This window comes from Lissotriton helveticus, chromosome 2_1 (assembly GCF_964261635.1).
Source record: "Lissotriton helveticus chromosome 2_1, aLisHel1.1, whole genome shotgun sequence".
NCBI lineage: Eukaryota > Metazoa > Chordata > Amphibia > Caudata > Salamandridae > Lissotriton > Lissotriton helveticus.
The window spans coordinates 186,079,511-186,091,910 of record NC_136059.1 but is presented as its reverse complement, the minus strand read 5'-3'; positions in this window follow the sequence as shown (position 1 = coordinate 186,091,910).

The following is a 12,400-nucleotide window of genomic DNA, read 5'->3' as shown; positions in this document are numbered from 1 at the left end:
CGTCATTAGTATACAGTCTGTGTCTACTCTAACTTTAGTGATCTTTTGCAGAAAGTCTCCTGAGTCTTTCAAGTAAGATGGTAGGTTCTGCACAATTGGCTGCGCCGACACAGGAGTTGGATATATATATATATATATATATATATATATATATATATATATATATATATATGTATTATTTTTGGTGATATAATTTTTTAATTTATATTAATTATTTATTAATATTACATTTATTTAATAATTATTTCTAAGTTTATATTAAATATATTTATATATATTATTTTTAATTTAATTTTAAGACATTTAAAAAAATCGATATTTTGACAGTCTATATTTTTGTAAGTCGATATTTTGGAGTCGATATTTTAGTACTTACCTGTTTGAAGATAGGCAGTCGATATTTTGTCCCTCGATATTTTATCCTCGATATTTTGGTATCTCGATATTTTTGACATCGATATTATGTCAGTGATCCGGTGTAAACACTCCAAGCAGTAGGCAATAAGAATCATCACTATGTCTCTCGTCCACGTCATTACTTGTGAGGTGAATGCCAACTGTGAGGCTGGAAACATCAGAAGTGCGTAAAATGACAGCCCCCGCCAACCCCAGACTAGGCACCATAAGAGGCTGACATTCCCATCATGCTTCTTTTGTGTTTCCTATCTCCACTGAGATGATGGCATTCCCATAATCCTCTGTAGCATATTGATGTTATGCGCTCCGGAGCCCTCGTGGTTCCGGGTGGACTCTATAGAAGAAACATGTGATATGCGGGTTGGTTTTAGGGTGTGGTTAATGCTGAGTATGAGATAATGCACAGTATTTAATTTGCAAGCTCCAGGGCTGGGGAAGACACTACATCTGGTGACGAGTAGGGTATACGTGCCCCAAAGAAAAGAAGGCTGCTCTCCCTGGGAGCTTGCAACAGTATGACAAACTGCATGTGCATGCCACGTGTGCTTCAAGTCAATGCAAAGCAGTCTGCGACTGGTACATGTGGAATTAAAGCCCTGCTCCAGCCGATACATACAGAAAGAAGAAAGTGAAGGCCCAGCAGAGAAGCACATTCAAAACGCCCACCAAAACTGCCAGTGAAGCGGTCGCTGGACTGCTGCGCTACTTCCCAAATACAGAGCAACTACTCAAACAGAGCAGAAAGATAATGGCAGCAACAACCAAGCATGAGAAACATAATTTACTCACTGTCAAAGGCAAGTGAGGCATTCTACGACCTCAGATCGGGTGTGGTGACCCAAGTACAAGCACAAGGGTTGTGTTTGCAGAGGTTGCAGAGGCCGGCGGGTACAGTGGAAGCTGTCTAAAGAACATATGCTCTCAATAGCATAAAAAGAGAAAGCAAAATACAATGCAGCCGTGTTCCTGAAGCCACCACTGCCCTTCGACACTTCTAATAAGCAGAACATTGGTGTCAGGGGGGCTGCGTCGATCGAAACATTTGATGCCCTAATGGATGCCCTAGAAGAAGAAGATGAAAGAAGATTATCAAATACTTGGAAAACCTTGCAAGCAATGGAATGAAATAAGTGCTAAAGAAAGTTTCACAGACTGCTGCAAAATCATGCCAGAAGGTAAAAGAAGCATTGGAGACCAAGTTCAACCCAATGCCGCATGTTGTCTATGAAAGGTATATCTTCAACCAAGTACGACAACTGGTTGGTGAAACAGTAGACAAATTTGTTAAAAGACTTGATGCACTCATTAAAAGTAGCAAATTCTGTGATTTCACCATTGAAGAAGTTATGCGCCTCAGAGTCAATGATGGCTGCCGTTTTAGATTTGTTAGAAGGCGCTTGTTGAGAGATAGCCACAGCTTGGAGAAAATGCTGATGGCTGTGAGCGCAGAAGAATAAGCAGACTGACAAGCTGCTGAAATGGAAGCAGGAACAGCCCACAAGGAAATTTCTAATGAAGAAGGAACACTTCAAGTATTTACAATTAAAATCTCAAAGTTCAGATTGATTCATAATAAATTCTTCTTCTTTCAATCCACATAAGAGGAGAGAGTTAAACAATTTCCAGAAATAACGTCTTTATTAGTGTTTCTTCAATATTCAGCACTTCAGCCCGCCAACGTGTTTTGTCATATAAAGGACTTCCTCAGGGTGAGCGTGATCTTCTATAGAGTCTTTGTAATAAAGTGCAATCTGAAGGAATATAGTATTCCACTGATAGTATACTCCCAAAAAGGTATCCTGTGAACATGAAGTAATCCTCAAAAGTAGTGTGTAACCAGTGAAATTGGGGCATTTAGCGAGTATTCTCTCCCAAGTGGGATCTGCAGCGTTGTGCAGTGTTGTGACAGCGCGGTTGCCAGTTAATGATAACTATTAATGGTGGGATTTCGCATTGCGAGACACACCATTAACCAACAACCACGCAGACATCGCAACTCTGCACAGTGCTGCAGATCCCACTTTATGCCACCCTATTTGTTGATAGTTTCTCTCACTGCTAGCGGTCGTCTGCGTTGGAGCCATTCTGAAGATTCATTGCATCAGGTGTTCCAATCGCAGACAACCGTTTTTCTCATTTATCATGCACGTACCTTGTGCTATTTGCTTGATCGTCTTCTCAATTTCTTCCATTTGTTGTTGAAAATGTACTCTCTGACACACTTAGTTGGGAGTGTCTCTGTTACACCGTGAGAGCTCCTTTGCGCCTCCAATCGACACAGATGAGGTTTGATTTGGTGTCGCCTCTGCCTCCTCATTAGTCCGTCTTCCCTCCCATTATTGGTACTTCACATTTATATAGAGTCTAACTATTGCAGGCTGAAAGTTTTTTTTACAATGACACCCTGCAATTAACTACATTCAGGTTTGAAATAATAATGAACATCAATTAATTTTAATTGTTGTGCTTTAAATTACCAACATATAAACAAATATGAACAAATAATCATTGAATAACTAATTTTCTCGCAAAATAAATTTCACACAGACAATTCTGGGGCAGAAGTGAGTACTGTTATAAGGGTAAATTAAGGGGCCTAAATTAATTTTAATATAGTAGGGATGTCACATATAAATCCCTCTACCATTTTAGGTGAAATCAACTCAGAAAATGTTAGTGGGTTTGTGTTTGGTCTAAATAAATCAGCATTTGATAAAAGTGTACAGAAGTATGCACAAAACACGTTTACTAATGCTTTGGAACCTATGACTCAGAGATTAAAAACTATTGTCACTGATGCCAAATGAAAATCAAGACCTTAAACCTAAAAACAATGATCACCTGCCTGGAGCGGCCCATGCAGGTAAGAGCGGTGGGCGGGGTGGAGAGGGTAAAATTAAATTTAAAAAAAAAGAAAACCCCGTAGCTTCCGCTTACCATATCACCGACTGCTTGTTCCCTGCACGGGCTGCTCCTGATATCTACATCTAAACAGGATGCTTTGGAATATTTAAAAATTGCATATTTGGATGCCTTTCCTGATATTTTAGTGCAAGAAGATGATAATGATGTCATCGACGATTATTTTTCTGCTGATACTTTTGATGACAACATTGATTCAGATATTTCTGATATTGAATTTAAAAAAATCATGAAATTAAAGGATAGATCTTGGAGGCCAACTTCTAAAGTTAGAAAAAAAGATGATAATACAGGTGAAGACCCCTTCCATTTAAAAACCCAATGCTTCTTCTGTTTTATACTTTTAACGCTGAAGATATGGCTCACTCCAGATCCTTTGAAAGGACTCCTTATCCTAGGGCAGCAGCAACATATATTGAAAGTAGATTAAGGAAGCCATCCCCTAACGAGTTTAGGAGTAGACTTCGAGCCGAATGTCTTGGCCTTCCTCAACTTTATCAGGTCAAGCTGCTAGTACCCCCTAATATGGATCTAAAATTGTCTGTTTTCTTGGGAAATACATAAAGGACACATAGGAATAGCTATAGCCTCAAAAGTCTGTCAAGATAAACTTTTAGACCTGCTAGGAACCATTAAAAAAAAAGTTAGACATCCCATTTTCTGCTAAAGATCAGGGTAATAATATTGATCCTGAAACTCTTGCTGGTTGGCTCAAAGAGCTATGGGCCAGATGCATCTTTTTTGCAGAATCGGACTGTTTGCGTACGCAAAAAGGCCTTTTGCAATGTATGTAACTTTTTGCATTCGCACTATAAGTACCTGCAATTTTTAGCGATTACCTAAATTGCAAATACATTTAGGGAATTGCAATTTAAGCTTCCCTAAATGCAATGCATGTAGCATTCGCTAAATGCGACTTTGCGTTTAGGAATCACAAATTACCATCAACTTCAGGTTGATGGTAATTTGCGAATCCTTTGAAAAATACACAAAGGTGCATTTTTCAAAGTGCCATGTGGCATGTGTGTGGGCCATATGGGGACACTTACCTTTTTTGGGGGTGCATCAGGGGGTCCTTGGGCCCCCCTAGCACCCTTGGATTTCCAGTCGCAAATTGCGATTACCAGTTGTGAATGCATTCCCATTCACTTATATGGGGTTTTAGGCCCATAAGAATGAATGGGAATGCATTCCCTAATAGAGAATCACAATTTGCGATTCGCTATTAGGAATGTTAAGGAATCGCAAAATATTTTGTGATTCCTGCAAACATTACATTTTGCAATTCCAAAATAGCGGACATGTAAAATTCGCTATTTTAAAATCGTAAAAGCATTGCTTTACTACATCTGGTCCTATATGCCTTTTAGGCAATGCAAATTGTGCTCCTTCGGCTGAACGCCGCAGATCACTTTGCTTTGCATTGACCATAAACTTTGTGATTGGGCAACCAAAGAAGCAGGATCTTAAGCTGGGGGGTTACTATTTGGAGATCGTTTTGTTAAATGGGTTTCTAGATTTGTGAACATCTTCACTTCCCAAGATGAAGCACAATCAGACCTGTAAAAAAGTATTTCAGCCAAACTTGTTCACCAAGCATGGCAGAGGCTGCTCCGCCAGCCCCTTCTTACGTTATGTCTCATACAGAGGATTCCCTTGCCGTAGAGGCTCCTGGATGGACAACCAAAGATATACTCCTTCCTTCCTGTCTAGAGGCTGTGGCCACAGAGGATATACTCCATGTGAAAGCAACAGTGAAAACTCTTCACACGCTTCCTTTCTAGGTGAACAATCAATTTTTTTTCCTCTAGGATTAGGAGGATTCAGTATTTTATAAATAATTGGAAGACTTTGACAAGCAATGCTTGGGTCTTGAAAACAGTTTTACATTTTCACATACAGTTGTATTCAACTTCAATTTAGACAACAGTTCCAAAAACAAAAAAAATTCACAGAGAAAAAAACAAGGTCATATACTAAGAGATTTCTCCTCTCATTCAAAACCAAGTGATAACTCTAACAACTCTTCATCCCAAGAGATTCCACAGCAACTTTTTCTAGTGGACAAAAACATGGAAGATTTTTGATCAATAATAAATCTCAAAGATTTCATTTTCAGAATTCTTAACAGACATTTCAAGTTAGAGGGAATCCATTTACTGAGAACCCTTCTAAGACAGGGAGATTTTATGGTCCACTTTAACCTCAGGGATGCTTACTTGGTGATTCCAATTTTTCCTCCTCATTGACGATTTCTCACTTCCGTTGGGAAGATCTAATTAATTTATTTCAAGTTCTGCCCTTCCGTTTTTTTTCATTTCCTTGGTGAGTCACCAAATTGCTGGAAGTGGTTGTGAAGTGCTTAAGAGCTTGCAGAATATGCTTGAATATTTAACTGGACGATATTCTGATAATGACACAATACCCTATTCTACTTCAACAACAATTACATGTAATTATATCCCTTCTTCAGAATTTAGGTTTTGTTATAAACAAGAAGAAACCAGATCATTGTCCTTCTATTTTGGGGATTTACCATAGATTCTAGTTCAGGTACGCTGCCTTACGCAATTCAAAAGATCTGAGCCATCAAAAAAGAAATGCGAAAAGTTCTTTCAAAAAAGTTGATAACACTTAAAATGTTAGCGAGATTAGCTGGCCTTCTTGCTTCCTCAATGCAGGCTATTTTGCAAGGTCCTTTGCGCTATCGTGCCCTTCAAAAATTAAAGATTTCTTATTTAAGAAAAGTCCTTTCCATCTTAGACCAAATGCACCTTTCCCCAGATGTTTTTATAGGAATTACAGTGGTGGGTAGATCACTTGGAAGCCTGGAATATCAGAGCCATTTTCTCTCACTCACTGAACTCTATGATTGAATCAGATGAGAGTCGATTAGGTTGGGATGCAAGATGTGGTGAAATAACAATGGAGACAGATGGTCACTTCTGTAAACATCTCTCCATATCAAATGTCTATAACTTTTAACAGGATCTTTTGCAATTCATTCCTTTTCCCCTCAAAGATCCCAATGTTGAATCCCTTTGAAAATGGACATCTCTTCAGTACAATATGTCAACTGACTAGGAGGAGCAAGATCTTGTTAGCGCGCCAAGATAGCCACAGAGTTTGAAACTACTGCCTTTTTAACAATATTTCAGTCCTAGTAATGAAAATGAACAAAGTAATTCCAGACTTCTCAAAGATCTCAGCAAGTGGAAACTGAATTCTTCAATATTTACCAAAGTAACGCAAATGTGGTGTCCTTGTCAAATAGACCTCTTTGCATCACGTATGACAAATCAACTTCCATTGTGCTACCGGATGCCTTAGCTCGTGCAACAGATGGCCTTTCATCTGGAATGGAACAATATGACATGTCTTCCTTCCTTTTTCTATGATCTACGAATCAGAAGACAGATATCAGAAGTGATCTTAACAACTCCTCTTTGGAGAACACAGATTTGGTACCCTATACTTCTAGAACCCTGTGCATCCAGTATTTCCCTCTGTTCTTCTAGATTCCATGAATCAACCCTAGATATTAGTTTCTCAATACCTACTACATCTAGTGGCTGGTGTGCAGTCATAATATCGAGTTGTTTTTTTCGACTGGACAGAATATCGAGTAAAAAATATAGAATGGACATAATATCGACTAGACATAATATAGACAACAAAAATATCGACTAAAATGGACATAATATCGAATCAAAAATATAGAATGGACATAATATCGACTAGACATAATATAGACAACAAAAATATCGAATTTAAGGTAAGTTAATAATATTTTTAATTTTTTGTGTAATATTATTCTGTAGCGGGTTGTGGGTTTATAGGGGAATAGGGTGGGAAGTAATTTAAATATAATTAATTAAATCTGTAATATAATAGTAATTGTTAATTAATTATTAATTGTTAATTAATTAAAATATAATTGGTAATTAATAATAATTGATTAATTGATCAATAATTATATTTTCGTAAAATATTTTCTGTAGCGGGTTGTGGGTTTATAGGGGAATAGGGTGGGAAGTAATTTAAATATAATTAATTAAATCTGTAATATAATAGTAATTGTTAATTAATTATTAATTGTTAATTAATTAAAATATAATTGGTAATTAATAATAATTGATTAATTGATCAATAATTATATTTTAGTAAAATATTTTCGGTAGTGGGTTGTGGGTTTATAGGGGAATAGGGTGGGAAGTAATTTAAATATAATTAATTAAATCTGTAATATAATAGTAATTGGTAATTAATTATTCATTGTTAATTAATTAAAATATAATTGGTAATTAATAATAATTGATTAATTGATCAATAATTATATTTTCGTAAAATATTTTCTGTAGCGGGTTCTGGGTTTATAGGGGAATAGGGTGGGAAGTAATTTAAATTTAATTAATTAAATATGTAAATTAATAATAATTGTTAATTAATTATTATTTTGTAAATAATTAAAATATAATTGGTAATTATAAATATTTAAAGAATAAATAAATAATAATTAGTAAATTAATTTCTGTAGTGGGTTGTGAGTTTATAGGGGGATAGGGTGGGGAGTAATTTAATAATAACTAATTAAATATGTAAATTAATTACATTTGTTAATTAATTAATAATTGACCATTAAATAAAATTAACTTCGTAAATAAAAGTAATTGGTTTTGGAAATTAAATTTAAGTTTTGGGTTTTTGGGTAGAGGGGTATTTTTAGGGTTCAGGGTCAGTTTTGGGTTTTTGGGTAAAGGGGTATTTTTAGGGTTCAGGGTCAGTTTTGGGTTTTTGGGTAAAGGGGTATTTTTAGGGTTCAGCGTCAGTTTTTAGTTTTTGGGTAAAGGGGTATTTTTTATGTTCAGGGTCAGTTTTTAGTTTTTGGGTAAAGGGGTATTTTTAGGGTTCAGGGTCAGTTTTTAGTTTTTGGGTAAAGGGGTATTTTTAGGGTTCAGGGTCAGTTTTTAGTTTTTGGCTAAAGGGGTATTTTTAGGGTTCAGGGTCAGTTTTCAGTTTTTTGGTAAAGGGGTATTTTTAGGGTTCAGGGTCAGTTTTTAGTTTTTGGGTAAAGGGGTATTTTTAGGGTTCAGGGTCAATTTTCAGTTTTTTGGTAAAGGGGTATTTTTAGGGTTCAGGGTCAGTTTTTAGTTTTTGGGTAAAGGGGTATTTTTTATGTTCAGAGTCAGTTTTCAGTTTTTGGGTAAAGGGGTATTTTTAGGGTTCAGGGTCAGTTTTTAGTTTTTGGGTAAAGGGGTATTTTTAGGGTTCAGGGTCAGTTTTTAGTTTTTGGGTAAAGGGGTATTTTTAGGGTTCAGGGTCAGTTTTGGGTTTTTGGGGTACAGGGGTACAGTGTAAAAATAAAGTAAAATTAAATGTAAATTAAATTAATTTAATGAAATTAAATTAAAATAAATTATATTATATTAATATGTTTATTTAATAATATGTTTATATATATATATATATATATATGTATATATATATATATATGTATTATTTTTGGTGATATAATTTTTTAATTTATATTAATTATTTATTAATATTACATTTATTTAATAATTATTTCTAAGTTTATATTAAATATATTTATATATATTATTTTTAACTTAATTTTAAGACATTTAAAAAAATCGATATTTTGACAGTCTATATTTTTGTAAGTCGATATTTTGGAGTCGATATTTTAGTACTTACCTGTTTGAAGATAGGCAGTCGATATTTTGTCCCTCGATATTTTATCCTCGATATTTTGGTATCTCGATATTTTTGACATCGATATTATGTCAGTGATCCCTAGTGGCTAGGAGACTTTCCGAAGAGGATGGCAAGTGTCAGGATTTTCAAAACAGATCTTAATGTCATCGACAAAGCCTGGTCTGACTCTTCACATAGACTATAACAAGCAGCCTGGAAGAGAAGGCCTGGCTGCTGCTTGGAACAGGATGTGGATCGAGTGGCTGTGGATGTTATCTTTCAGTAAACTTTCTAGCATCTTTGGCTTCGAAGGTCTTTCTCATAGAACTGTAAATTCTTATCTTTCAGCAATCTCAGCAGGTCATTTACCAGCAGCAGATCATCCTACTGGTGACCAACCTTGTATTACTAAACTCTGGAGAGGTATTAGATTCTCTTCTCCGAGTCCTAAATAATCAACTTTATGGGATATGTCTAAGATATTAAAAAATTTTCAGGCTTGGCCAGATGACAAATATCTTTCCAGAAAACAAGTGTCTGCCTAATTATCTGTCATATTTGGTGTATCTTCTGGTAAAGTGGTTTCAGACATCAAAGCTTTGGATCCTGAAGGTATGTATTTTTCTCCTAAAAAATTACACATTTGTATAAAAAATAACCAAATGTGCTACTAAACAGATTACATATCATGCTTTTTCAAGGGAAGAAAAATTATACGTGGTCCGTTGCATAAAGACATGCAAATCCACTACTAAAGAGTTCAGGTAATTTCCTACAAGTGAATTATTAATATCTTTTGTACACCGTTATGCTTCTGTTTCCTCTTCATTTTAGCTAGATGGATTAAATGGATTCTATCTGAAGCCGCCACTGATGCTTTTATTTTTGGTGCTCACTCTGTTAGATGAGCAATAACCTCTAAATCATTTAATGTAGGCACATGTTTAGAACACATTATCCATATGATTGATTAGTCTTGGATTCTATTATTAAGAAATTCTATTAAAAACCAGTAAGTAATCCTTTTTCCTTAGTTGTAAACAAGCTTTAAACTTGCAAAATATGTAGCCTCCTGTCCTGACCAGGAATCGAACATTTTATAGCATTGTGATCAAGAATTTCCAGTTCGATTAAGGACACAGAAGCAAACTTTAGCCCACCCATAATTTTATATAGACTTATAGGCCACCGTAGCAGGCTATTAAAGGCCCGCTGCAGCGTTAAAGGCCCGAGCCGAAGGCGAGGGACATTAACAAAGCAGAAGGACTTTAAAAGCCGGTATAGCGCAGGGCTATAAGGCTATTAGAACATTCTGCCACTAGAGGGCAGAATGTTCTAACATATAAAACAAAGCGTTCAATGGAGTTACCAACATTCCAATGTTCTAAGATATCATACAATGTTAATTTTAATCTGGTAAATGTAAATCTCAATTTAACCATCCCTCTCCATTCATTTTATATTTGTTTGAGTAACCTACTTAGTACTTTTATTTTTATCTAGTTACAGACCAAAAGTGAGAATAACTCTGATAGTTTCAACATTTGCGTGATATTACAATCTCACAGAAAGAAGTGAAGGTTTTCTATTGGTCTTGATGCTCTACTTATCTGCTCTACTTATCATTGATTAGTTGTACTATGGTGCTCTATTGGGCTTTGTAGTTTCTTTGTACTCAAGGGTATTGTAGTTCTTTCCATGATTACATTTGTTTTTATAAATGTGGTCTCTGGCTGCTGAGAATAATAAGTGAAGAGAAGGCTGCATAATATTCGCCTCCATGTCCTTAATAGAACTGAAAAGTTTAGGTCACAAATGCTATAAATTGTTTGATTGTAGCCACAGATAGAAAGGTGTACCCGGAAAGAAGTTGTAGCCTGTGGAAATCCAATAGAGTATTGCAAAATATATGTTTCATTCTCACTTTATTTTCAATCCATATATGTACAAAGGACATCCAACCAACGCGTTTCGTTCAAAGCATTTTTTTTAACTTCATCAGGGCTTGTGTGTTGAATTTAGAAAGCCTCTTTCTTTTTAAAGTTGAGTCCTCGTGTATTAATTTGGTAGTTGTTTAATTATATAGAGTTATGCCTCTCATACAACAGCCTTGTAATATCCAAGTATACTTTTACAGTGTTGTCCGTTAATGAGGTATCAGTGTGAAAAACCCCGAATACATATCTTGGTCTCCTCTACCAGGTACAACAGGATGACCAAGATACCTATCAAGATACCCACTCTGGGGTTATTCCCCCTCAATACCTGATTAACAGATGACACTGTAAAAGTATACTTGGATATTCATGATCTTCGTATAAGAGAGACATAACTTGATATAATTCAACATCTACTGAATTAATTTATGAGGTCTTAACTTTAACAAACATTGGCAAAGCCAATAGGTCTCGCCTTTCAAATGTTTTACCTGACCTTTTGCCTTTGCCAGTGTTTTCTGTCAATACTCTTCCACATCAACAAAAATTAAAAATTGCTTTCTGCCAATGTGGAACAGTATCAGCAAAAACAAAACACATGGCCACTGCAAGTGTTTGCAAAACAGCTCTGAAGCAACTGTGTTTCAAAATTACATATAGGTGATTGTGACTATTTGAACAATATACACCAGAAACTGATTCACCTGTAGATAAACAGGTGATTTGCACACGATTTCACTGGTAAAAAATAAACTGTCTCTCTGTGACAGTAACAGACACTGGAGAAACAAGTTGCAGTGCGTTTTGTCAGGGTGCCAAGGCGAATGTCTTCAGCCACAGAGCTCTAAAGTTCATGCAATGTAAGGCTTAGTGCTTGCCATCTCTGGCACAACACCCATTGGGCTCACGGGGCTCTTCAGAACCCGCCCCCCGTCGTGTGTGTCAGCCCGGGCGGAGACAGCTTTGCGGGCTGGCGACCATCTAATTGCAGCCGCACCCGAGTACTTAACAGGTCTTTAAAAGGCCATTTACTTGCAAATGAGGCTTTTGTTGTATTTTCACCCCTTCTTACACCCACTCTGTCTATGGTTGGAAGAATTAGCCCCCCCCCGAAAATTCGGGGGGGGGCCAATGACTGAACCTGAGAACCAATGACTGAATTTGACTGATGCAATCGCAGTTGTTCTTGGCAGCAAGGACCCAGTGCCTGCCCTGCATCCCAGGCTCTCTGCGCTGCAGCCACACACTCTAGTTAAACCAGTCCTCCGATGCTGAGCCCAGCAGCCACTGAACTTTACCCACTTGTTGTCCCTATGAGTAACCTGGGGTGGAAAAGACAAATCCGGCCCCAACAATTCTACAGGAGATGGAGCAGCTATGTTCAGGCCCTGCAACTTCATCCAAACTGACATTTGGAGGAGGCAGGA